Source organism: Marmota flaviventris, chromosome 9, assembly GCF_047511675.1.
Source record: "Marmota flaviventris isolate mMarFla1 chromosome 9, mMarFla1.hap1, whole genome shotgun sequence".
In the NCBI taxonomy this organism is placed as follows: domain Eukaryota; kingdom Metazoa; phylum Chordata; class Mammalia; order Rodentia; family Sciuridae; genus Marmota; species Marmota flaviventris.
The window spans coordinates 90464757-90492126 of NC_092506.1; positions in this window are offsets into that span (position 1 = coordinate 90464757).

Here is a 27370-nt window from a genome sequence, read left to right on the forward strand (position 1 = left end):
AATTAAATCAAAAGCACTGAATAGACTAACGTCTAAAGATTGTGGGCCAACTGTCTTTTACAGCTGACAAGATGCTTGGCACTATCCTGTAAATCAAGAATTATTTTATCATTTATCATTTGCATTGGGCTTGCAAGACTGTGCAGAAAAGCAAAAAAGGAACACTTGTAGGCCCTTATAAGGGAATATTTTGAGACAGCAATAACTCCTTGTATTGTTGGATTTCTATCTCATTTTTTAAAAGGATATATAGAAAATAAAATGCACACTAAGCCATCAACATAAAAGGTAATTTTTAAATTTTCGTGGAGATCCATGAAACCTCAAATTCTCTTATTCTAACATCTATTATATACTTTCATATTTATATTCCAACCTGAAATCTTGATCTTTCTGTGTCCTAAAATATATTATTTATTCAGAATCTTATTTTTCTAAATTCTTTCCTCACACCCTTCAGCTCACAATTCTCCATAATTAAAGAATCATTAGAAAAAGTATATTTTTTACTTTATTTTAGTCTAGTTTAGTTTGGTACTGAGGATCAAACCCAAGGATGCTTTGCCACTAAGTTACACCTCCAGGCTTATTTATTTATTTATTTCCAGGAATTGAACCCAGGGACGCTTAACCCTGAGCCACATTCCCAGTCCCTTTTATATATTTTATTTAGAGATAGGGTCTTGGTAAGTTACTTAGGCTCTTGTTAAATTGCTGAAATTGGCTTTGAACTTGCAATCCTCCCGAGCTATTGGGATTACAGGTATGTCACTGTGTCTGGTTTATTTTATTATTATTTTTAGTTTTGAAATGGGGTCTCACTATGTTATTTAGTGCCTCACTAAATTGCTGAGGCTGTGATCCTCTTGCCTCAGTTTCCCCAATCTCTGAGATTGCAGGTCTTTGCCACTGTGTATCTGGCTCAGACTTTTAAATATGTTACACAATTTTCTCTATCATGTCACTACTTCATTTATGCCTTTTTAAACTCTTTTTCTGGGCTGAGGGAGAGGCAATGGATAGAAAAGAGGGTATAGGCCAATATTAGTATGGATGGAATAAAAGATATGGACTGTTGCAAATTCATGATGGTAATGGAGATCAACTGAGAAGGGTCCTGCATTTTAAACCTTCTGAATTTATCCTATGTTGATGGAGAATCACTGAAGATATTAAAACTTGAATGCAATGATGAGAGAATAAAACTACTAGTGTGGTAAAGGATTGTTTAGAAGGTATGGTAGATGGAATCATGACCTTCCTAGAAAGCTCAAGTCTGGAACCTGTGGATATGTAGTTTGATGCAGTAAAGGTTTAAGGAGCTTGAAATGGGGAGATTATCCAGAAGGGACCAATGTAATCACAAAGACCCTTATAAGAGAAAGAATGTAGCAGGGATCAGAGAAAGAAATGTGACATTTGAAACAGAGGAGAAAAAAAGAACGAGGGAAAGGAACAGAGCAGAAAGATGAGGTGTTTCTGTGAAGATGCTATCCTACTGAAGGTGAAGAAAAGGGACTTGAGCCATGGAATGCAGGTGGCCTCTATATGTTTAGGTGAAGAAATGGATTTTCTCTTAGCGCCTCCAGAAGGGCTACAGCCCTACTGCTACCTTAGTTTTAGCCCAGTGAGACCCATTTTGACTTCATGCCTCTAAAGCTATAGCACAGTGCACTTGTCTTGTGTCATATCACTGAATTTGTGGAGATGTGATATAGCAGCCATAAAGAAAGCAAAAACAAGAACAGGATTTTGGAAAGGGTAGTTTCTCAGTATTGGCACAACACAGCATTCCTAATAATTGCAGCAGTTCAGGAAACCCAGGTTTGGAAGGCAAAGGGAAGATTATGTACAATTCTTGAATCAGAGTGTCTTAGGAAAAAAAAAGAATAACTAACATATTTGTAACAATTATGTTGTGGCCATGCCACAGATTCTGTACACAACACCCTGTCCTTGTAAGACATTTTTTCTTGTTTTGAAGAGGACTGTAAATATTGTGAAAAGACAATATAATGTTACTATGATAAAACTTAATGGATTTTGAATTTAACAATGAAGTTTTTTTTTTTCAGAAAATGAAAGACTACTTCTTTTTTTTATTGGGTGTTCAAAACATTACAAAGCTCTTGACATATCATATTTCATACATTTGATTCAAGTGGGTTTTGAACTCCCAATTTTACCCCAAATACAGATTGCAGAATCACGTCGGTTACACATCTACATTTTTACATAATGCCCTATTAGTAACTGTTGTATTCTGCTACCTTTCCTATCCTCTACTATCTCCCCTCCCCTCCCCTCCCATCTTCTCTCTCTACCCCATCTACTGTAATTCATTTCTCTCCTTGTTTATTTTCCCATTCCCCTCACAACCTCTTATATGTAATTTTGTATAACCATGCGGGTCTCCCTCCATTACCATGCAATTTCACTTTTCTCTCCCTTTCCCTCCCACCTCATGTATCTGTTTAATGTTAATCTTTTCTTCCTGCTCTTCCTCCCTGCTTTGTTCTTAGTTGCTCTCATTATATCAAAGAAGACATTTGGTATTTGTTTTTTAGGGATTGGCTAGCTTCACTAAGCATAATCTGCTCTAGTGCCATCCATTTCCCTGCAAATTCCATGATTTTGTCATTTTTTAGTGCTGTATAATACTCCATTGTGTATAAATGCCACATTTTTTTATCCATTCATCTATTGAAGGGCATCTGGGTTGGTTCCACAGTCTAGCGATTGTGAATTGTGCTGCTATGAACATCGAGGTAGCAGTATCCCTGTAGTACGCTCTTTTAAGGTCTTCAGGGAATAGTCTGAGAAGGGCAATAGCTGGGTCAAATGGTGGTTCCATTCCCAGCTTTCCCAGGAATCTCCATACTGCTTTCCAAATTGGCCGCACCAGTTTGCAGTCCCACCAGCAATGTACAAGAGTACCCTTTTCCCCAAGACTACTTCTTGTTAAATTCAACTTCAGCACTGTTTGTATAGGAGAGTAATACAACTGAAATCATTTTGTTTTAATGTTATTCCCAAAATGTGTGGTCAGAGTAATAAAATGCAATGAGTATATAGATTTTGTGCACTGTATCATCTCTTTGTATATTAGTGGCTAGCTAGGGAAAATTGGAAATCAAACTGAGTAGAGCTGTGGGTCTGTGTGTTGGAGGATGGTTAGATATTTTTGATTGTATCTAACATTGAAATAAAAACATTTTGTAATAAATTAGGCATCTAAAACCATTTTGTAAGGCAAACCAATTTGAATTGGAAAAAAACTCATGCCTAGAAAGACCAAACAATTTGTCCTGAAAGTTGTAAGTAATAAATACCTTGGGCCTGCTGTATTGACATCAAGGCCTCATTGTTATTCATAATCTATATAACATACAATTGAAAATCTTACCTTGTGTATAGTTGTTGTATCTTTTCTTGTGTGTAAAGAGCTATCCTGTGAGTATAGCAAGTTTGCTCATTATTGTAATGGTTACATAGTATTCCTATCAGTATTATTATTAAACATTTGGCTGGTTTGCAATTATTTGCTAATAAACAGTGCTGCAGTAATCATCTCTATAAACAAATCTCTATACTTGACTTGATTTGCTTACTTCCAGTTCCAAGAAATAGGATTTAAAATAGAATTGTACGTATTATTTAAAATTTATTGTTAAATAGTACTAAATTCACTTCGAGCAAGATTTTCTTATTGGCTATATTTAATTTTTTCCTTCAATAATGATCCTACAATATTGGATGACTTTATGATTACTTATAATTACTGGTTTGCATTGTTTTGGTCATATGTCTGTCTTTCCTCTTTTCCTGTGGGTGCATTTCTGATGTGGCTAAATGTGTTGGTGGATACAACCAATGAATGCGGAATGTGCAATGAACCTGTGGCATCTGAAATTTCAGTAAATTCAGAGAAACACTGAAGATACAAAGAAAGGAACTTTCTGCCTATTAAAATGCCTAACATGTTAAGGTCAGAGCCTACTCAATTTAAGGAGGTGTTAACATACTCTAAAAATAGTCTAATTAGAAGTACTGTTGGGTTAAGTTCCCATCCTTCTGGGAGTGAAGTCAATTCCCCCTTCTCGACGGAAAGTTATTTAAGAAACTGTTTCCTCTGATTTCCCTTTTCCTCTTTCTTCTGTCTAGTTTTGGAGAATTTCTGCAAGTTGGAAATAACATTTGAAAACACATATGTCTAACTATAATAATAAATGCATTCTCTATAATTCTCTCCACTTTGTTCTTCAATGTTATAACTCTTGCTTTTCCATTACATTAATTTTATGAGATTTAGAATAGTTACTTTTAGTCATTAAAATGACTTAACTGACTGCTGAGTCATTATACAATTATATCATATGATAGACTAAACTGAGATCATCAGTGTTTTTCCAGTAAAAAATGGGCTCAGAAAATACAAGAATCTGTAGAATTCAGTCACTGCACCAACTTATTACACACCTATGCACATACATTCAAATGCTAACCAAACATTTATTATTGATTTATTAATTCATTATTCACACAACAAGAACTTATTGGTCACAAATACAATGCAAGTTACTATAGGAATTTAAATTAATAATGTATAGTTCTTGCTTTCAATTAATCCAAAGTGTAAACAACAAAACAGTAGAAAGCAAAGTGAAATAAAATTAAATATTATAAGATTGCCTATGTTTTTTATATGGAAAGTTCTGTATTTTTAAGTAATGAAAACTACAAAGGCAGAAGGGATACATAGCCAGAACTACGGAGAATGAGGATGTGTAGAAAATGGGAGGGAAGACTTTGTTTCTAGATAACTATCTATATGGTATCTAAAAAGGACTTCTTGACATAAGGTTGAAAATAAACCCTGAGTGAGACATTTGAAGTTTATTTAGTTGTCAGTGGGGAATGTTTTAAGATTTCTAAAATGAGGCTGATGTGATCAAAGATTTGTATTCTTAAAATTAGTGGGAAATCAAAGTGAAGGGCATAATTAACAAGAAAACTTACCTGGAAAAGTGATATTGTTATTATAAACTATTTGCTCATCATACAAACATTTAGTTTGTACTCTTGAGTTCTACTATATTCTAAACAAAGTATTAGACATTAACTCTATAGAGAATTAAGACATAGTCCTCATTCAAAAGTAGCCAATTTACTGAAAGAACACTAAGAAAAGGAATACCTCAAGAGTAAAGTGTAAAGTGAAGATGGAGATGTAGTTGGTAAACTGGAAATGCATATGGAAACACACCGGGATACTTTGGGGAAAGGAAAGGGATCAAAAGCTTCCAAAACAAGGACCCTAAGGCAAAGGGTTATAAATCTTAATAGAAGGTAACATGTTTGAATGGTTGAATATGTGAAAATAGAAGAATATTATATACAACAGCATAATGAATTATTATTTTTTCTTGTACCAGGAATAGAACCTAGAGGCACTTAACCACTGAGCCTCATCCCCAGCCTTTTTAATGTTTTATTTTGAGATAGGGTCTCACCAAATGGCTTAGGGCCTTGCAAAGTTGCTGAGGCTGTTGTACTTGTGATTCTTCTGCCTCAGTCTCCTGAGTCGCTGGGATTACAGGTGTGGGCCACCACGCCCAGTAATGAATGACATTTTGAGCCTGTGCTGGTCAAAGCTCCGGATCTGTGTGCAGGATAACAACGGATGAAGTGAAGTAAGGAAGGAGTGAGGTCATAACAAATATACTGTTTGAAGTTAAATGGTTCAGGTATTTTTCTGGAGACAATGGGCAACCACCGAAGGCTTTAGTCAAGGAAATGAAGGGCCCCTCTAACATACTGTGTATGATATTTGACTGCTGGAATAAGAAGACAGGGCCATTGCTCCTGCCATAGGTCAGGGTAAAAAAAATGAGTGGGCCTCCAAGAAAAGCAGGTCTAAAGGAGGAAATATTATGCTAACCCACACATTCAACGACTCTTGAGAAAAACTTGGGTTGTAACTTGGTGCTGAGAAAATGGGAAGACTCAACATTGAATAAAATATCTTTCTAAACAGAAATAACTCATTTCCAAAAAAATCCTGATTTGTGCTTAAGGTATTGTCTGAGATCAATGTTCATATATCTGCATTAAATTCTTACAAAGTAAAAAATTTATGACTGTGAAATCATCAATAATTGGTCTGCATTATTGGTAGCTAAATTTTCTACTTGAACTGTATTTCATCCAGGTTGTTTAGAACACTGTGTCTCATCCTCAATAGAATCTCAAGAAATGCCGTTGATGATTTTGATAATGAGGAGAATTTGCTAGTTGGGCTGAGGATGAATTTGCTAGTTAGGCCTCAATGTCAAATACCTCACTTTCCTTTTTCTTTGCCAACATTACTGTGGGTTTTTCCATTTTTTCCAGTATAAAATATCTTCAATGAAGAGAAACTGTTGCAGAAAGTTGCATAGTTTTATATTCTGATCTGATGATCAGATAATTATTCCAAAATGAAAAATTCTTCCTCTTACTGAGCAGCACAGGCTAAATGCAGGTGGCTCTAGTTGGCAAAATTTTGAACACAAATTTTTGATTATTCTGCCAGTGTACTGATTACTTTGAATTTATTCAATTGTTCTCTATTAAAGTTTGGGGACTATTGCATTATTCTTACAAATTCAGCATTATATCATTGTTCTGTTATTCTTTAGAGTCTGATGATGAACTCCATCAGTTCTTTTACTTCCCTAACTTCTTAGCTGATATGTGGAAAAGTGTAATAAATTTAGGGATTATGTACATGCATGGTCGATATTGAATTAATAAACACTGAGTGCACAGAAAAATCTTGATATTTGTGACAGTAAGCCCAGTAAAAAATACATTTACTTTTTCAATATTAGAGGAAAATATGTGAAGTATTTTATTAAGGCAATATTGAGGAATAAAAATCTTTTATTAGGAAAACTTTGAGGGGAGTATTATGAAATCTCATCTATCCATAGACAGAAAATTTGATTAGTGCATTCAGTATGCATGTGAAGTATCACACTGAACCCTTTTTATAGGAACAAATAATACATGTTCATTAAAAATATTATATACATATATGATACCTTAACAAAACATCAAGGAATATATATTAATTAATAAGGCAATCCAGTGAATTTAATTTTAATGACCTGAGCTTTGCATTTGTGGCTTCTATTTTTTCCCACTCTAAGTGCAGCCCTCTCTAATTTAGCTCTTGTTTCAACATCTCAGTCTTTCTCTCTAAATATGTAATTTCCCTCTATATATATCCTGCAGCTGCTATGTCATTCATGGCAGTTAAAGTTGTTCATTTATCCATAGTGGTTCTTGTTCTTCTGTGTTTTATCCTTGAAACATTTCTACAGTTACTGAGATAGCATTCACCTTCAGAATAAATTGCTGGTATTAACCTTGTCAGATGTTATTTCTTCAAAGAAGTCAACAAGAATGTTGTCATTGCATAGAGTGGTATAGCTATGGCCTTTGCTCTGTTTTTTTTTTTTTTTTTTTCAGTAAAAAATTTAATTGATAGAAATAAAAATGTATTTTTCTTATGAGTTAGAAGTTCTGATTTTCCCCCAGGAACATGAAAAGAATTATTCTAATTGATATGGTCTTATGCATAAATATTATAATTTTTTAAAAGAATGATTAAAAATTCTATACAATTACCTAGGATTAACTCACACATCCATACAAATAGATGTCAACAAATATGTCCTAGAAATAATTTGAGACCAAAAGGAACAAGAACATAAATTATCATGCAGAATGAGTATATACTTATTACTTATGTCTTTTATGAATTTTACCAATTTTACAAATTTGGTAAAATGTTTAATTCAAAATAAACCAACCAAATGCTGGGTCAGTTTTCAAACTTTATTTTCTCTTATCCTTTTTCTAACTTATAACACTTTTGTTGAGAGTCAGACATAATAATCAGATATAGAAACTGTGATAGGTAGGCCTTTTAGTATAAGGTCTTATGCTAATCCTGCTAGGAGTTGAACTGTGTTTAATGTTTGCTATAGTGATAGGTATCAGAGTCTCAGTTTCTTCTAGAGTCCTTGTTTCTCCCACCATCTTTGGAAAAGGGGAGCAAAGTGTTCTTTCTTGCAGCTATATCAGTATAACATGTTAGAAAACTAAAGTCCTATTGATGTGGTGGTAAGATGTGGGTCAAAGGAAGTATTCTATAGTTTTGTTATAAAATCTCAGGTTTTGGGGTAGTCCTGGGTCTTTTAGGCTGTGACTTTTGCAAATGTTTCTTTCCATTTCTTCTTCTCCCTTTGTGTGAAACACGAAGGCTAATTGGGACCAGATTTGCCTACTTGCTTTTTCCCACTTTGGATAAAAATCTGAGGGGGCGGTATTTTTCATTGTACAGTAGGAGAAAATGTTATAGTAAATGCCCTGGGACTATTTCAAGTCATTTCTGCCAAATAATGCAGGGGATTTTTCTTGAATTATCACCATGTGTACCTGAGGGAGTTCCTACTAGTAATCCCCCCCGGAATATATGGACATCCCCTCAGACTTGGCCCCCAGGAGTTCTCATTCTCAAACTAGTGCACCAACAACGTTGCTCCAGCAGTGCTTCAAAGATATCATTTATATTTTTTTTCTGAAAATTTGTGGCTCATTAGGAGCAGTGGCTTCTCTTCTAAATAAGCAGATCTCAGCTGTGGTTTTCTGTGTCTATCTCTTCAGAGTTTGTGGTGCCAGTTTGCCTGTGACTTCATTTTTTTGATGGGCCCAGGAGAGTTGTTGATATTCTGTTTATTCAGCTTTTTACTTGTTTTAAGGATAGTAGTGATAGCATCCAAGCATTCTACATGGCAGAGCGAAAACTGGAAGTCTGTAACCAGTATTTTAAATATTTATTGTAAAATTCTTCAAACACACACTAAAAAGTAGGACACCCATTAGACATTCAGTTACAGAAACATAATACTTGTTAATCATAATTCATCTATGTCTCCTTTGTTTTATTGAGTATTTTAAAGCAAATACACCAAACCTTTAAACCATCAAACACAAAAAAACTCCCAAACCTTGATTTAAATTCTTTTAATATTATTAACTGCATACTAGATGATATTAAGGAATTATTATAAATTGTGTTGACTCTTATTATTGCAGATATATTTTCTAAACATCCTTATTTATTAGAGGTAAATGCTGAGGTATTTATGGGTGTTTAGAGTTTCATTGTTTTTAATTCTCGTTTTTTATTTGTGGTTTTTAGATATGCATGACAGTATGTGTATTTTGACATATTATATATACATGTAGTATAACCCATTCCAATTAGGATCCCATTCTTGTACATGATGTGGAGTCACATTGGTCGTGTATTCACAGATGAGCATAGGAAAGTTATGTCTGATTCATTCTACTGTCTTTCCTCTTCCCATCCTCCCTCCCTCCCCCTTTGTCCGACCCAATGAACCTCTATACTTCCCTCTATACATAACCCTCCCTTGTTATGTGTGAGCATCCTCATATCAGAGAGAACATTCAGCCTTTTTTTTCTGGGACTAGCTTATTTCATTTAGCAAGATGTTCTCCAGTTCCATCCATTTACCAGCAAATGCCATAATTTCATTCTTCTTTATGGCTGAGTAATAGTTCATTGTGTATACATACCACATTTTCTTTATCCATTCATTTGTTGAAGGGTACCTAGGTTGGTTTTATAGCTTGGCTATTGTGAATTGAGCTGCTATAAACATTCATGTAGCTATATCACTGTAGTATGTTGATTTTAAGTCCTTTGGATATATACCAAGGAGTGGCATAACGAGGTTGAATGGTGTTTCCATTCCATGTTTTCTGCGGAATTGCCATACTGCTTTCCAAAGTGGTTGCACCAATTTACAGTCCCACCAGCAATGTGTGAGTGTATCTTTACCCTAACATCCTTGTTATCATTTATTGTTATTTGTATTCTTGATAATTACCATTCTGACTGGAACGACATGGACAGTTTTACAACAGAAGGATTATTTATTCAGAAGAGTATTTTTTAAGTGAATTTCTTTCATTCTACTTACAGTAATAAAACTTACCTTACCACTCACATTCAACATGCAGCATGTGGAAATTCTTATTCATTGTTGCTTAAATTAACTGTTTAATAAAATTCGCTTCTAGTCTGGTAAGGTACTGAAGGCCTATAACCCAGTTATTCAGGAGACTGAGGCAGGAGACTCACTTGAGCCCAAGGTTTAAGGCCAGACTGGGCATTAATACACACACATACAAAACCCTATCCACCAAAGAAAAGAATGATAACAAACAAGAAATTAACCTTATAAAAATTACAATTTTAAAATCTAATAAAATTCTGTTTTATTTTCTCATTAGGATAGTTTTCTTTATACAATTTTGTCCAACATCATCCAAATAATAGCTATATATAGAATTCTAGTTTCACATTAGGCACCCAGATCTAAGGGAAGAAAAATAGTAACTTTAAGAGGATACTAGGATATTTAAAATACTGTAAAGTATTTATGTTAGTATTCATACACAAATTTACCCCAAGGCAATTAAATAATTGATAAGGGAAATTTGCTTTCTAAGTGAATATTTATATATTCATAAAGGAGGAAAGAATGATGGAACTAGAAGAGCACCATCTTGCAACGACTAAGGAATTATTGGATCTAATTAGTGTCATCAGTGGCAAATGACATCTCAAAAATATAAAGTCAGATATGAGAGAAATATAAAAAAAATCTATGAAATAATTTTCTGGTTTTCAATACACATGGCTATAAATTATTTCATTTCCCTGTATTCATTGCAAATTGGTGGTTAGATTCAGAGGCTCTGAAATTGTAATAATTTAATTTATTGATTTTATGCTCTTATTATTTTTATTATGATAAATACAACTTTATATTCTAAGTTATATTATAATGATTTTAATTGAGCTGGACAGATTATATATGAATCTAAATTTGCAAATATTCTAATCTATAACACTGACAGAATATAACATTATTCAGAATTACATTTGCTCTCATAATTTTAGTTGGTTACGTGGGAGACTACAATAGGCAGGTATTAAGGAGTATGTTTGTAGGAACCCCTAAATATTAGCAATCACCACATTTAATATGAACTTTGTACCTGACTCACATATTCAATTTATATGCATTTTTCTCACATACTAAAGAAGATATATAATGCTTCCAGGTTATAAGTATTAAAATTTAGGTCTATCCCACTCCCATGTCCATATTTTTAGTCCCAAAATTATTTTTTTCTTCCTGAGTGGCTGCACCAATTTGCAGTCTCACCAACAATATCCTTACCAACATTTATTGTTATGTATTCTTAATAATTGCCATTCTGACTGGAGTGAGATGAAATCTCAGTGTAGTTTAAATTTGAGTTTCTCTAATGGCTAGAGATATTAAACATTTTTTCATGTATCTGTCGACTGTTCATATTTCTTCTTTTGAGAAGGATCCATTTAATTCCTTTGCCCATTTGCTAATTGGGCTATTTGTTTTTTAGTGTTAAGTTTTTTTGAGTCTGCATATCCTGGAAATTAACACCCTATCTGAGGTGCAGTTGACAAAATTTTTCTCCAATTCTATAGGCACTTTCTTTATGCACTTGATTGTTTCCTTTGCTATGAAAAAGCTTTGTAGTTTGATGCCATCCCATTAATTGATTTTTGATTACCTCTTTCACTAAAAGTCTTGTTAAGGATGTTACTTCCTAAACCAACTTGAAGTATTGGGCTTACATTTGCTAGTAGTAGGTGCAGGCTTTCTGGTCTAATTCCTAGGTTTTGATCCCCTTTGTCCTCAAAAAACAAGGAGTGGAACCACTATATTACCCAACTATCCCACTCCTTGGTATATATATCCCAAGGATTTAAAATCACCATGCTACCATGACACAGTCACATCAAAGTTAACAGAAGCTCAGTTCACAAGAGCCAACATAGGTGCCCTTCAATAGATGAATGGATAAAGAAAATGTGGGAGGTATATACATGTATACATATGTATATCTGATTACTCAGCCATAAGGAAGAATGACTTTATGACACTTGACAGTAAATGGATGGAACTGGAGACTATCATGCTAAGTGAAATAAGCCAATCCCAAAAAAACAAAGGTTGAATCTTTTCTCTCATATGTGGATGCTAACCAACAAAAAGGAGGGAGGGGCAGAAAGAACAGAAATTCAGTGAATTAGACAAAAGTGAATGAAGGGAAGGAGGGGATATAGGATAAGAAAAGATAGTGGAAAGAACCTGACATAACTTTCCTGTGTACATATATGAGTACACCACAGTGAATCCCACCATCATGTACGTCCACAAGAGTGGGGTCCTAATTAGAATAAAATATATTCCATGCTTATATAATTATATAACAGTGGATTCTACTTTTATATATAACTGAAAGTATTCAATAAAATGAAAAATTAATTTGTCCTGGCAGTGTTTCAATTAATAACTTTCATTGGTAAGATGCACATGAAAACAAACAGGGTATTGAACATAAACATTTCTTTTCAAGGTGATCTGTTTATTCAAAATAATCCCTACTTACTTACAATATGATTTTCTCCTTCTACTCCTATGTATTTATCCAAGAGAAATACTCTTTTTGTACAATATGTGAAGAATTTGAAGTTAGAGGAGTTTTCTATTTTGCTATAAGAAAGTACCACAGACTATTGATTTAAGACCATGCAAATTAATACTCTTATGGTTTTCAAGTCAGAATATAAAATCAATAAAATCAAAGTTTTTATTTTTTGTTTGTTTTTTGGTACTGGGTACTGAACTCAGGGGCACTCAAACACTGAGCCACATCCTCAGCCCTATTTTGTATTTTATTTAGAGACTGGGTCTCACTGAATTGCTTAGCGCCTCACCATTGCTGAGGCTGGCTTTGAACTTGCGATCTTCCTGCCTCAGCCTCCAGAGCTGCTGGGATTGCAGGTGTGTGACACAACACCCAGCTTAAAAATAAAGGTTTTGCAGGACTTTTTTCCCCAAAATTTTCAGGAAAATTCATTTCTTTACCTTTTCAGTTTCTAAAGGCCACTTGCATTCTTGGTGTAGGTCCCCTTCCTTGCATTATTCCAACTTCATGTTTCCATAATCCTAACACCTAAAAGACCATAACAACCTTATTCATAATACATATGTACTTTTAAAAATTCAAGTACCATCCTAGTACTAATTGAATAAGCCAATTAGGATATACACATACTAAGTAACACTACCGAACAATAGGTGCAACCAGAACCAGGAGCACCATGAAGTGTTCAAATCAAGAAGTCAAATACAAAAAAAACAAACAAACAAAAAAAAAAACAAATAAATATATTTCCAGTTACTTACAATTCTAGAAAAGTCAATTACTCTAATAAATACAAATGAGCTTTTGCTTAAAGTGGGAGTTTAGTGAGGTGATGAAGAGTTTTAGGATGTTCTCTATTTCACTTTTTTGGGGGGTGGGGGTGATGATATGGGGAATTGAACCCAGGGACACTTAACCACTGAGCCACATCCCCAGCCTCAGCTTCCCTTGCTGCTGGGATTATAGGCATGCAGCACCACACCCAGCCCTCTATCTTACTTATGGTGATAATTGCACAGTACGAAATTGCCATACTTCATCATCTGTCGACCTAAAATACACAGGTTTCATTTTGTATAAATCATACCTCAATAAAATTGGGAAATATTTATAGTATACCTAGGTTATCTTATGATTTCTGGCTTATGTATCACATCATTAATTTTTCACAGATTGGGTGTTCTAGTGATTCTGTCCTTGTTAGCCTGTACACTGGTACAGTGAGTGCCGCAATACAATACAAGTAGGATCATCTCGAAGCCATCAGAAATACAAATTTATTAATGGAAATTAAGATGAATTGGCTTTCCTTTAAAATTTGAGTTTGAGATTTCAAATGTAGAAAATGTCACCAGTGAAATTTCAAATCTTCTAAAATTTTCTTTTCTTTTAAGCAATCCAAAAGTCCAAGGAGAGTTACACCAAGAGTTACACAAAGTTAGAGCCAAATCATAATTTTCTATAAAGCTCACCCTTAGTACACTGAAAATACAAAAAGACTGAGAAATAGACTTTGGCATTAATTCCTCAATAAAAGGAAATATATCCCTTATTCTTTATCACATCTTCATTTGTGAAGTGGCCCAGTAATATTGTTTTGAGGAGAAATTAACTTTGTAAAATGCTATATATCAAAATATCAGAAAGTTTTTTTTTAATTATGATTACTATGGTAACCATAAATCATTATATAGGTAAATACATAAATGTCCTCCTTTGCATAATTTAATAGAAATTGCAGTTACTCTCTATTCTATCAAATATACCATGGAGCAACTTTAATTTAATTCATCCTTCTGCAGAATTATCTGAACAAGTAGGCACAATTAATTTGGAAGTTATTTGCAAATGCTCACCAAGGCACATATACTGATGATTTATGTGTCAGCTAAAGGTCTGTGAAGAAGGCCGTGCTCACTAATCATAGGCACCTGGGACATTATCACCACAAAGTAAGTGACATTCTGCATGTCTTAAAACTGTCACAGAAGGGTTTACATTCATTAAATGCAGCTCACAGTCTTTCTTAGAACCATGAGCTCCAATGACTAAAAGCATCAATTCCATTCAGGAGTAAAGCATTGCATAAATATTAATATCACTTAAATTACCCTGTGTCACCCTCTAACTATTATCACCAATTCATCTGTTAACCCTATGTCCAATCAAAGAACACTGCTTGGAATTCTGCCTGATGCATGTCTCTCAACTTTCTCCTTTCCTGTTATGTTTGGCCCGTGATAATTATCTTTCAACTACCTTCCTGGGCATTAATCTGATGATGCTCTACCTACTCCATTACATACACTAGACCTGAGCATACCACTAACTACTTAATCCTCTCTGTTCTTTCTTAAAGCTTCCAGGTGAAGCTTGGAATATTTTAACTTGATATTAGAACTCAGGTGATCTGTCCCCTACCTCATTTCCGGGCTCATTTCCCATCCATCAGCCTTCCTCTTGTCTCTGCCTCTGTAGGCACACACAAGCATGTTACCCGCCAGAAAGTGCTAAACACTTGCCGTGAACACAGCCTTGTGGATAATGCCTACAATTGCTAAGTCCCATTCTTTGCTCTGTTTTCCTGATAAACTGTATACCTTCTTTAGTTACCTTCTCCCCGAGGCCTTCTTCAGCCCATCTTACAACTGTTTATTCTCCTCTATGTTATTACAATATTACTGAAGAAAGAATTCTTATTTTATATTACTTACCTAAAAACAATTTATTTCTGTGCTGTTTACTAATTCTACAGTGTAGCGTTTTCTTAGGATGCATATCTTAGTCATTGAAAATCTGATGAACGTTGCACAGTAGGTGTTTATTTTTCTTTGAAATGGATACTGTAAAGGAAATGCGAATTATAAAAAGCTTAGACTTGAACATTTCTAATGCTCCGTCTTCCAAGGAAAGAAAACATTGTCTTTTATTTTTAAACAGCATATAAATATATCACCAGCTGGCTAGGCTGGCAATATGAATTAGGTTCAAAGGAACTGGCTGTATCAATAACTAAGAAAATGGTGAAGAAACTATGCAAACACAGAAATAGCTTTTTGGGGGGGGGGTCAGGGACAGCTCGGAAACCCCAGGTGTTAGCTGGAAGGCAAGGGGAGCAAGGGAGGCAAGAGGCAAGATAGAGAGCACGCCTGAAACCCCCCTATTTATTGGGAAAAAGCCATTCATAGAATATACCACCCAAATAAGGCAAGGAATTGGGTTTCAAAGGGTGGAGTCTTGGTGATTTCTTGTGGTCAGCAGTTTAATTGACATCTTAGGAAGCCACAGCCATCTCAGGTGCTGTGTGGGATCAAAGGCAGAGTGAGAGAAAGAGAACACCTATGTCACACAGCCCAGTCAGGCAGTAGTGTCAGGCGGGTCCCCTCATATGCTCAAATGCGCAAAGCTCACACACACACACAGCCCAAGATGGCTTGCAACATAAATATTTCATGAAATTCTTTTTCCCAATGCTTTTATGTCTTTTCTTTTTCTCATGATACAAAGACAAATATTAATTTAATTCATTCAATTTCCTCATCTTTACTCTTAATCTAGTTCATTAAAAAATTCAAAAGTTATAACAAAACATAGAAGACTCCCTGGTCTAAACTAGTATAATGTCATTCTTTAGTTCAGCAATATTAACTTTTTAGAAATGTACATCTCAGTGGTTTTTAACTGAAATATATATATAAAAAAAGTCTTTCCCTCAAGCTATCTTTATAAAGGTTAAATATACGCATTCACAGTGTGGTATAAGAATCTTAGTGATACATTTTGGAAACACTGATTCATCCAATTTTCTATGTAGATAACAGACTGAATATTTTTGCCCCCATAAAGGCCATCAAAAAGGCATTACACTAAAAAAGATTTCAATACCTCCTCTATTCAGTGAGATAAACATTTAGGGTTATATTTAAATAAACTGAATTTTCATGACTGTAGCACTCATCAAATTGACACTTTATGCTATTCACACTGATATTTATGACTCTACAAACTAATTCCTTGGTGCATAAATGAAGTTTATAGGTACTGTCAAGGTTATAGATGAAATTCTTAAAAACAGAATATTATATTTGGAAATATAACTCTTAGCTGTCTCAAGATGTTCTGAAATTAGCTTGAAATTTAAAAACAGACTGTTGTGCTTTAGAATATCCATGATTTTACTGTGGTGATGGTTCTATCATAATGATTAAATAGACAAATGGTCTATTCTAAGATTACATCCTCTGCTCTACCTTTGACCTCTGCTCTGGAAACTTCCATCAGTGCTTTTCTTTCTCTTGTATCTTTTCCTTTCATTCCTTTAAGTTTTCCCTTACTACTAGATTTTTTTCCCCTTCCCTGCACATATGCCTACAATCTCAGCAATTTGGATGGCTGAGACAAGGAGGATCACAAATTCCAGGCTAGTTTCAGCCATTTAGAGAGACTGTGTCTAAAACAAATAATGGCTAAGGATCTGAGGATGTAACCTAGGGCTAAAGCACCTCTGTGTCCAATCTCCAATCCCCACCTTTCTCTCTCTGGGGGTGTGTGTGTGTGTGTGTGTGTGTGTGTCTCACATATGCATGCACACACACAAACACTGATGCCAGTTTTATTTATGATTTTCCTCAACAAAGCAACACAAGTTACTAATCTTATTAAATCTTGACTCTTGAATATATGTCATTTTAATAATTCTGTGTAATGGAATGGAAGATGTGTAAAAGCTCTTCTGCTACATGCTGTGTCTGTCTCTAGGTAAAGCCTTCTATGTTTGTTTTAGGTGCTAGCTGAAATGGTTCCTGCATTTATAAAGTACTGTTTTACCTGTAATTTCAACACACTTATAAACTATGATTATTTAAACTTGAACATTTTGCTAATATCTTCTAATATATATATATATATACACATATATATATATATAAAATTATATGTATATATATATATGTATATATATAATACATAATAATATTCTAATATATAATATTCTAATATAATATTTTCATATATATATAAAGCATACTGTTATTTTAAGGTAAATAACTAATAATATTTTCTATCAAGAATAAAATTGAAGGTTTCAAGCAAAAAGTATAATTATGGAAAAATTATATCTGCTACCATGTGCTTAAGAACTAGCCAGTACTTGAAGATGTTTCTGTTGAGATCTGTAGTATATTAATGAATGTTATATTTTTGTATTATATAATGAAATTATGAAAAATACAAACTTGGTTACCGATATTTCAAAATGATTTCTACATGCTGTTACAAAATCAGCATAGGAAAACTGCATTCAACATTCATAATAGAAAGTAGTTTGTATAATAAACATATAATGTTGATTTCCCTTTTCTTTTATCATACAAAAATAACCACATAATATACATATACACAAAATATGAAATATACAAATCACAGGTGTCACTAGGTTGATATCAGGTGTTGGTATATCTATGTTTCCTCTGTATGGTCTAAGGGAGCATTCATCACCTTGCCATTCCCAGGTTTTAGATAGCACTTGCATTCCTTCCTTGTGTCTTTCTTCCATTTTCAAATTCAGTAATGTTTTCTGTCTGTGATTCAGTCGTATTTCCCTCTGAACACAACTAGGAAGGTTTTTTTTTTTTTTTTTTTCCTTTGAATGACCCATATGATCAGACTGGGCCACCCTGATAATCTAGTTTAATCTCATCATTTTAAGGCTTTTAACCTGATCATATATATAAATTCCCTCTTGCCATGTAAATTAGGACATTCACGGTTCTGGAAATTAGTATTTGGATATATTCAAAGGGCATTATTTTACCAACTTCAACAAGCCTGTGGAAAATACCAAGTATTTAAGAGATATAAACAAAGTACAATGGTGCATAACTGGCAAGTTCAAGAAACTCAGGAGGCTGAAGCAAGAGGAGGCCAAACTTAACAATGTAGCAAGACCCATAGCAACTTAGTAGACCATGCCTAAAAGTAAAAAGGCTCAAAGAATGTAAACTCAGTGGTAAAGTGCCCCTGGGTTCAATCTCCAGTACAAGAAAGGGGGTGGGACACTGGAGACCTAGATGAAAAGAATGGTATCTTATAAAGGCTGTGATTTTGGGATTTGGACTAACTGCCATAAAAGCAGAAAAGAATGAAAATTAAAATGAAGAAAAAATGAAAGACTCAGGTCAAATAACAATTTAAGATAGGATATAGAAAAAAATATATATATAGTGACATTTAAAGAGATAGGCGGAAGGCACACTGAGGCAAAATTAGACTGAAATCTGATTGCAATAGATAGAGTTGAATTTAAAGCCTCAACAAATCTTATACTAAAATGTGAAGATGTGATATATAAAAGATAGGACAGTAAAATATGGGAGAGGAATGTAAGGATAAGTTATTTAATATCTTGAACTTCCAAATTCCTCTAAAATTTCTGGGTCTGCAGGAAAGAGTGCCCATGTGGCTATTGGCAGGACTCAGGCTGTTGGATAGGGACACATCAGTTTCTTGCCACATGGACTTCTCAATAGGAAAATTTAAAATATGTCAGCTTATTTGTCCCACATAAAATTTGAAAGAAATACATGTTCTTTTAAGCTGCTAAATTTGGAAGATAATTTGTTATTCAACTCTAGATAATTAATACAATGCTCAAAAGAAAGCAAATGATATATAAGAATCACTGAGAAACCAAATGGATATAACAAAATTCCCAATGACAGGCAGATTTTGCCCTTGGCTTCCCTACCACTTTTGAAATAGTCCAGTTAATGGCCTAGTTTTGGTGGTAGGGATTGAACAACAGCATGGGCTGCTTCTTGCCAAGATTGATGTCCCTGTTGTTTCCGGAAGTTGCAGTGTGTTCTTGACTCTTGTGTCTTTGTGAGAGAAGATTTCAAGCAAGATAAAATGCATACAGTAAAAGGATAAGAGAGTTCATTAAAAGAGAGAAAAGAGGGCTGAGGAAAAGCACCCTCAAGGGAGGGGTAGAGTGGGTCAATTCAAAAAGGAAAAGAACAACTCACTTCTTCATATACTAAGTTTTATTATGACAGAGGGCAGGTTTCCAGAGGGTCCTGTTTGATTACCACCTTCTGACTCTTGATTGACAGCTGTATTGTATCAGATTTCTAACTCCGTATTGCATATATCTTATTGTTAGTGTCTAAGTGAAACATGTTGGGATAAGGTTTTATAATTACAATAAGATTGAATAACATACCAGGACCTAAAGGCAACTTTTGTCAGCCTGGCCAGCCAGCACATTTTATCAGAAATTTGTTTTTATGGACCTTGAGGCTGTTGAGCTTTCCAGCCTCTGGTCAAGGCAATCTGTCTTCCATTTATTGAGGAGGAGCCTTAGGCAAACACTTTTTAGCCCTGGAATTAATATACTATTTGTCACAGGTTGTTATCTTAAGTCAGAGCAGGGGCAAGATGACTTTGTGTAAGCTGTTTCTTTAAAAGTATGTTGAGGACTAGCTAGAAGCTCATTCTGTAGAATTAGCCACTTAATCTCACATTTCTATCACTCATGTCTAACTGTTCGCCATCAATGCTAATGATGAATATAGAACTGTTCACATAGGAGACTGATATTGAGCTTTCAATATGGCATTCCTTAAGGACTACTTAGCATGTGTTGTCATTATTAGGATTGCTGTACTTTCTTGATGTAGGTTTTTGCTCACTGTCTTATCTAGCATCACTATTCAAGGCCCACAAATTGTCTATTTTATAATAATTGGATTTTCATATCTTGCTTTGGGATAATGGACCTGTTTGTCAGGAAAGAGGCATAAAAGCATAGGACCATGAGATCATTGGTCCCATATTACACTGCATCATTTGGAAACTATTTCATGATAGATCATTAGAATGATCTCATTAAAAATATATCTATGTTAAGAACTTTGGGATGAATCCTTGGGGAATTGGATGACATTATAAAATATACCCTTTAAGCCAACACTATTGTATGGTGCTGTATCCTCAATAGGTAGAATGAATATCTCTGAGAGAAACAGTCAGAGTATGTTCCTTTCACAGGTACTAACTGACACTGACCCACTTGGATATTTTTAACTTCCTTTCCTCCCAACTTGAAACTCTGTCTCACTAAAGTTCTAGTTTTCAGTTAGTGGTATTTCTACCCAGGGACCCAGTAGATTTCTATTAAGCTAGAAGTTTATTTGTCCAGTCCTATGTGAGTTGTCTAGAAGGAAAAGGAGATATTATTCTAACATAAATAACTGACTTATTGTATTGAGATGATAGGGCTGCTGCTATATTATTAGAATAGAGAGGAATAAGTCTGAAACTTCGGGATTTATTGAGGTTGCTCTTGATTCCTGAATGCATTGTGATAGATACAGGTGAGCAATTGTAGTAAGTGTGGTTGGAAAGGGCATGTTAACTAGAATGAAGATCTGAGTCATCTAATTACAGATGAAGTTCTGACTTCTGGACCAGCAGAATTGCTGTTAGAATTGGCAGTAGGAAAAGGGAATTATAAACATCAATTGTGGTGTTGGAGTCAACTGCTGCATAAACTAGATAATCAGTAAAAGGTAACAAAAAACTTCAGATAAAGTTAAATAATATTCAAGCAATACTGTCAGTGGTATCATATATAGAGATATTGTGGAGATTGAAATTTTGGCAGAGACAAAGTTATATGTTCTTTACTGAATACTTTTAAAAAATGTTTCCTTTTTCTTAACTCATTCTTCCAACTTCCTGGCAGTTCAGTGTGTGATTGGGTCCTAGACGATGGGATGTGAGTGAAAGTAATATAGACTTGTCTCTTAATGGTACCCTATGCATCATCCAGCCTCTCCTCTTCTGCAGTGGTGACCTCGAAGGCAACATTATTTCGATTTCATAGCCACAAAAGGAAGATTTCCTGATTGCTTCAGATAATCAAGTCAACAGTAATTTTTACTGTGTTGTCACTAAAATTTTAGGATTAATTTATTACCATACCATAGTATAGCCTGACAAATACTCATTTTAAAAAGTCATGTTGCAGTAGATGAGCTTAATTAAATGAATATAGCAAAAAAATTAAACAAGGCCATAGAAGATTGAGCTAAGAATTTCCCTCCAACTGAAGTACACAAGGACAAAGAAATCTGATGTAAAGGAAAATTTTTAAGATGTGCAGAGAATCAATTCAAAGATTCTAACAAAGTTTAAGGGGCATTCAAGAGAGAATGGAGATAGACAAATTTATAACAAAGGGAAAAGACCAAAACCAAAAACAAATAAACAAAATCTCTTCACTAAAGTCTCCTTCAAGACTTAAACTAGAAAAAGACTACAGAATGACAAATGCACTGTATGTAATAGCGGGCAATGAGGGAGTGAATGGAGAAATCCAATGTCTGGACTTGAGGTGAGGTTCATTTACATTTCCAAACTGACTTGTTTTAAGAAAATGTCCACTACCTGACAGGAGGGATTATATGAAAAGAGAATAATGGAATAGCCTCAGAAGCAGGAATGAGTTGATGTGGTCACTGATTTGTGAAGAGAGTATCCAAGATTCTGGTGTGATTCTCTATACATACAAGGCCTTGCTACACTCTGTCTTTTACCCTTATATCCTAAGAGATTTCCTTTTATCTTTCCCCTATTTTATTTATTTAGGAATCTCTATGCCTTACTGAAAACAAAAGAACAATATACACAGCATTTCTCAATTTAACCCAGGTCAAACTCTTCAACCTTACATCCTGTTAACGTTTCTCAGTGTACTCCTAACATGTTATTCCTAACATCCCAATTTCATAGAACACTATGTCCTTTCCCATGTGATTATGGTTATACATGCTGTTTCTTTGGTGTGAATTGCCTTTCTCTCCTTCTCTACCTGTATAATTCAATTATTAAATTTTAATTTTAAAATTCTTTAAATAAAGTTTCAACCTCTGTGAAGTTTTTTCCAATTCCTTGAAGCAGGTTTAATGATGCCTTCCTTATATTCCGTGTTCTCACATTCACATAACTATGAAATCACTGGGTGGCAATGTACCAATTTTGCTACATATCTGTCTTGCTTATTAAACTTTGAGTTCTTGAGCACAGAGTCTAGGCCTTGTTCATTGATGCATGTTCAATGCCTACAATATGCCTAGCATCTAGTACATGTGGAATAAATGCACAAGTAGAGATCTGGTCCTTACTACATTATGCCACTTGATAAACTGTTCACTTTAACTTACTTGACTCTATGAGACATTAAGCATAAAATATTTAGTATGGGAATGATTGTCATTTAATTGCATGAGACTACTGAAATTCCAAAATAATTTTGATTCTGTTCCATCTTCATTTATTTACTTAGCTTGATCATCTTAGAAAAGAATTTGAGGTCAGAAGAGCTGAAAGGACCATTAATTCAACAACCACCAAGGCATATGACAGCCCTTAAGGCAGTATAAGAGCTGCTGGTCTCACCAACTGCTTCTGGAAGAGTCTGCCAAGTAGTCAGGCACTGTGGAAAAAGTAATGGCTCCTCACATGACATCTGTGATCTCAGGTGGTCTATGGTGTTTCCTCATGCCACAGGAGAAGTACAGATATTCATTTATTCTTGTCTGCAGTGTTTGCACAGAAAATACATTATTTAAAATATTTTTCTCATTTCCGTTTTTTCATGCAATTAATAACCAAGGAAAAATCATAGATGGCTAATAGGTTTTGGAGATGACCAAAGGTACTTCCTGGTTTTGTACTTTACAGGAAATTTTGTCTATTTGCACTATCTAGAGATTTGTTGCAGTTAATACTAGTGGAAATTTAAATTAATCATGAACACATATACATGTACACACACAAACCATTTTTGGCTTGACTTTTATGCAAATTTTCTGTAATGAAAACATATTTTTAAACTACATGGTTGTAACTTTTATTCAAATTCTTCATTTGTCTCAAAACTAACAGGCTAAATAAAAATTAGTCTAGAATCCTTATTCTTCTTGCTATTTATTAGTGGTAGGCAATATTATGTTTAGAATATTTTGTAATTTGTTCATAGTATTTCTAGACTATTGCTGCAAATTTAAATATACAGACTTAAATTGCATTCCTAACCAATTTTGCTTGCTGTATTGAACTGAGCTTTCCAAATAGACTATTAGTCATTTATAGCTCAGTTTTAAAGAAAAGAGAGCAGAATCATGATGAGAAGTGAAATTTTGGAACTAGGTTGACCTCAAAATCTAATATTGCTCTGCATTTGTCTCTCTCCTCAAACCAGGGACAGTCGCTAATTTTTTTTAAAGAGTTTTTTTTAATATTTCTTTTTTTATTGGTTATTCAAAACATTTATTATATTTATTATTTTTATTTTTGTATGATTTTCATAAAATAAAATTCACCCTTCTGGGTGCACAGTTCTCTGGTTTTGACAAATGTATGTTTGTTTAACCAAACCATAATTCAATTTTATCACCTCAAAAGTTCTTCCATGCTACTATATAGTCAAACCTAACCCAACCCTATTCCGTGTAAGCCACTGATCTGTTTTCCATCTCTACATTGGTCTTTTCCAGGTGCAATAGTAATGACATTATTTTAGATGTAGTCTGCCTTTTTTTTTCTTTGAGTTGGTATGAATGTGAGATTTATTCATGCTATAGAGCATATCAGTTTGTTTCTTTTTGTTACTGACTAGTATTCCATTGCACAGATACATCACAGTTTTATATATTCACCTACTATTTGATGAATAATAAATATTAGATGAATATTTATGGTTCTTTCAGCTTGAGGCGTGGTTATGAATAAAACCAGTAAAAAGATTCACATGGAGGATATAGAGTGAGTAAAAATGTTCATTTTTCTTGGATAAATATTTAGGAATGGGGTCATTCAATTCTATTTGTAGTATATATTTAACTTTGTAGGAGACTGCCAAGCTGTCTTTCTAGGCAAGAATCACCAGGGCCTATTGGTCTGGTCTGTTTTCTGGTGAGCACCCAGTAGGGGTTCTTGAAGAAGAGTTGGTAATTGTGAGTGAAGTATTTGGTGTCCCCCCCACCTCAGTGTTCCATGCACTTATACTCTGACACTAGCCTCCACTCAACCCTTAGTGATTTATTAAACATGCAACTAAACTCTTCCTGGCTTGTACACACCTGTCATATCTTCCTCTTGCTCTGCCAGCTCATCTCACGTTCAAGTCCTGACCCTTCCAGGGAACTCCTAGGTCTGCTTAAATGTTGTTCAACTTGCTTAGACAACACTAGTTTTCTGATGAGTCCAAGAAAACTTGTGATTTTCCTATATATGCTTTCTTATTGTTAGAATGAAAGCAGAGTGCCTTCCCTCTTTTCTACTCCATGCCCAAGCAGAGATAAGTTTAATTTTTTAATGAGATGAAATTATAATTTCTGATCTCTCAATGTTTATACGCAGCACAATTCACAATAGCTAAACTGTGGAACCAACCTAGGTGCCCTTCAATCGATGAATGGATAAAAAAAAATGTGGCATATATATACAATGGAATATTATTCAGCAATAAAAGAGAATAAAATCATGGCATTTGCAGGTAAATGGGTGGAGTTAGAGAAGATAATGCTAAGTGAAGTTAGTCAATCCCAAAAAAAACAAATGCCAAATGTTTTCTTTGATATAAGGAGGATGATTCATAGCGGGATAGGGAGCAGGAGCATGGGAGGAATAGATGAACTCTAGATAGGGCAGAGGGATTGGAGGTGAAGGGAGGCATGTGATTATTAATAATGGTGGAATGTGATGATCATTATTATCCAAAGTACAGTTGTGAAGACATGAATTGGTGTGACTATACTGTGTATACAACTAGAGATATGAAAAATTGTGCTCTATATGTGTAATAAGAATTATAATGCATTCTGCTGTTATATATAAATAAAAAAATTTCTGATCTCTCAAGTACATTCAATTTTACATGAACATTTTTATTGATTTTTTTAAAAAAATAAATGACAGTGGAATGCATTACAAATCTTATTACTTGTATACAGCACATTTTTTTATATCTCTGGTTGTATATAAAGTATGTTGACACCAATTCATGTCTTCATCATGTACTCTAGATAGGGCAGAGGGGTGGGAGGGAAAAGGAGGGGGCAGGGGATTAGCATGGATGGTGGAATGTGATGTACATGAACATTTTGAAGTGAATGTGCTACTTGGTGAAGGTGATCCTTGGGGAATTTTTTTTTTTTTATTTTAAATGCAAATTCATGTCTTTAGCTTAGTCATCAGGGGAACCTGAAGTGACTGTAAAATAAAATAATAAGGAAAGAAGAACTGCTGTTATGATCACTGTGTATTCACATCATGAAGATAAAACTACTAATTAAATGGGGACATTTTAATATAAATTGGCCATTAAGACTTGTTTCAGAATGCTAGTGAGGAAGACCCACCCTTATATTAGACTTGTTGACTTCTTTCCATGTTATCAGTTGTGTATGACTACTTGCTTTCTCTTTTCATATTATTTGCCAAATTAAACACTCCTGCATATGAACTTCTGCATATTCCTTAAAACTCAAACTAAGTGTCTGAGGAGGCTGATGTAGGATTGTGACTTCAAAGCCAGCCTCCACAAAAGCGAAATGCTAAGTAACTCAGTGAGACCCTGTCTCTAAAAAAAAAAAAAAAAAACACAAAATAGGGCTGGGGATGTGGCTCAGTAGTTGAGCAGTCAAATTCTCCTGGTACCTGCCCTCCACCCCGGAAAAAAAAAAAAAAAACCTCAAACTAAGCATTGTTTTTTATCCTGCTCTTTTCCTCAATTTAAGAAATCATAGCCTTCTTTTGATTGCACTCCACTTTGCACAAATATTATTTCTTACTTATACTTTCTTCTGTCTGCCTTTCTTGGTTACAGAACTCCAATTTCACCCAGTTTTTAATTTTCTCCACATGCTCCTAACCACCTCTGGGATAAAGGTCAATATCTTTGGGAATATGAGGGGACTTCTTAATCAATTTCCACCTCAGCCCTCCAGCCTCATCTCTTGCCATGCCCTGATTTAAACACCAAATAGTAGTGGTACCCTTCACAAATCATGCCATTCTCTTTTAGATACCTTGCCTCAGGATGGCCCCACTTCCTACAGTCTTTTCCTTACCTACTTTCTAATATATTTTGAATCTCATACCTGAAGGCATCTCCTCCAAAAGGCCTTGACTGATTCTCTGTAATTTGTTATCTTCTCTTTGAATATGCCTCCTTTATCCCCTATCAAAACACTCATTTTGGAGTAATTATCTATTTATTCATTCCTGCCTTTCCCTTTGTGTTCTAGGCTTCTTGAATGCAAAGATCATCTTATTTGGCATTATTCCCCATTCCCAATGCCTGACATATTATTTGAATGTTTCTGTTTGACATTTCACTTAGGGCAGTGCTATTCTTGAATAAAAAGTAAATGAATTAAGAGTTTAAAAAGACAAGTCACAGAATGTGAGAAAACATTTGTAAAACACATAGACTATATGCAATCTATACAGATCCCTCAAAACAAACAATTTAATTTTAAAAGTAAGCAAAATATTTGAATAGACCCTTCACTAAAGAAGATAAACAGATGGAAAACAAAGAAATGTAAAGATGCTCAATGTCCTATATCACTAGAGAAGCAAAAAAAAAACAATGAAAGTACTGCACATCATTTAGAATCAGTCAACTCAAAATGACCTACAACACCAAACATTGTCTAGGATGTGGAGCATAAGG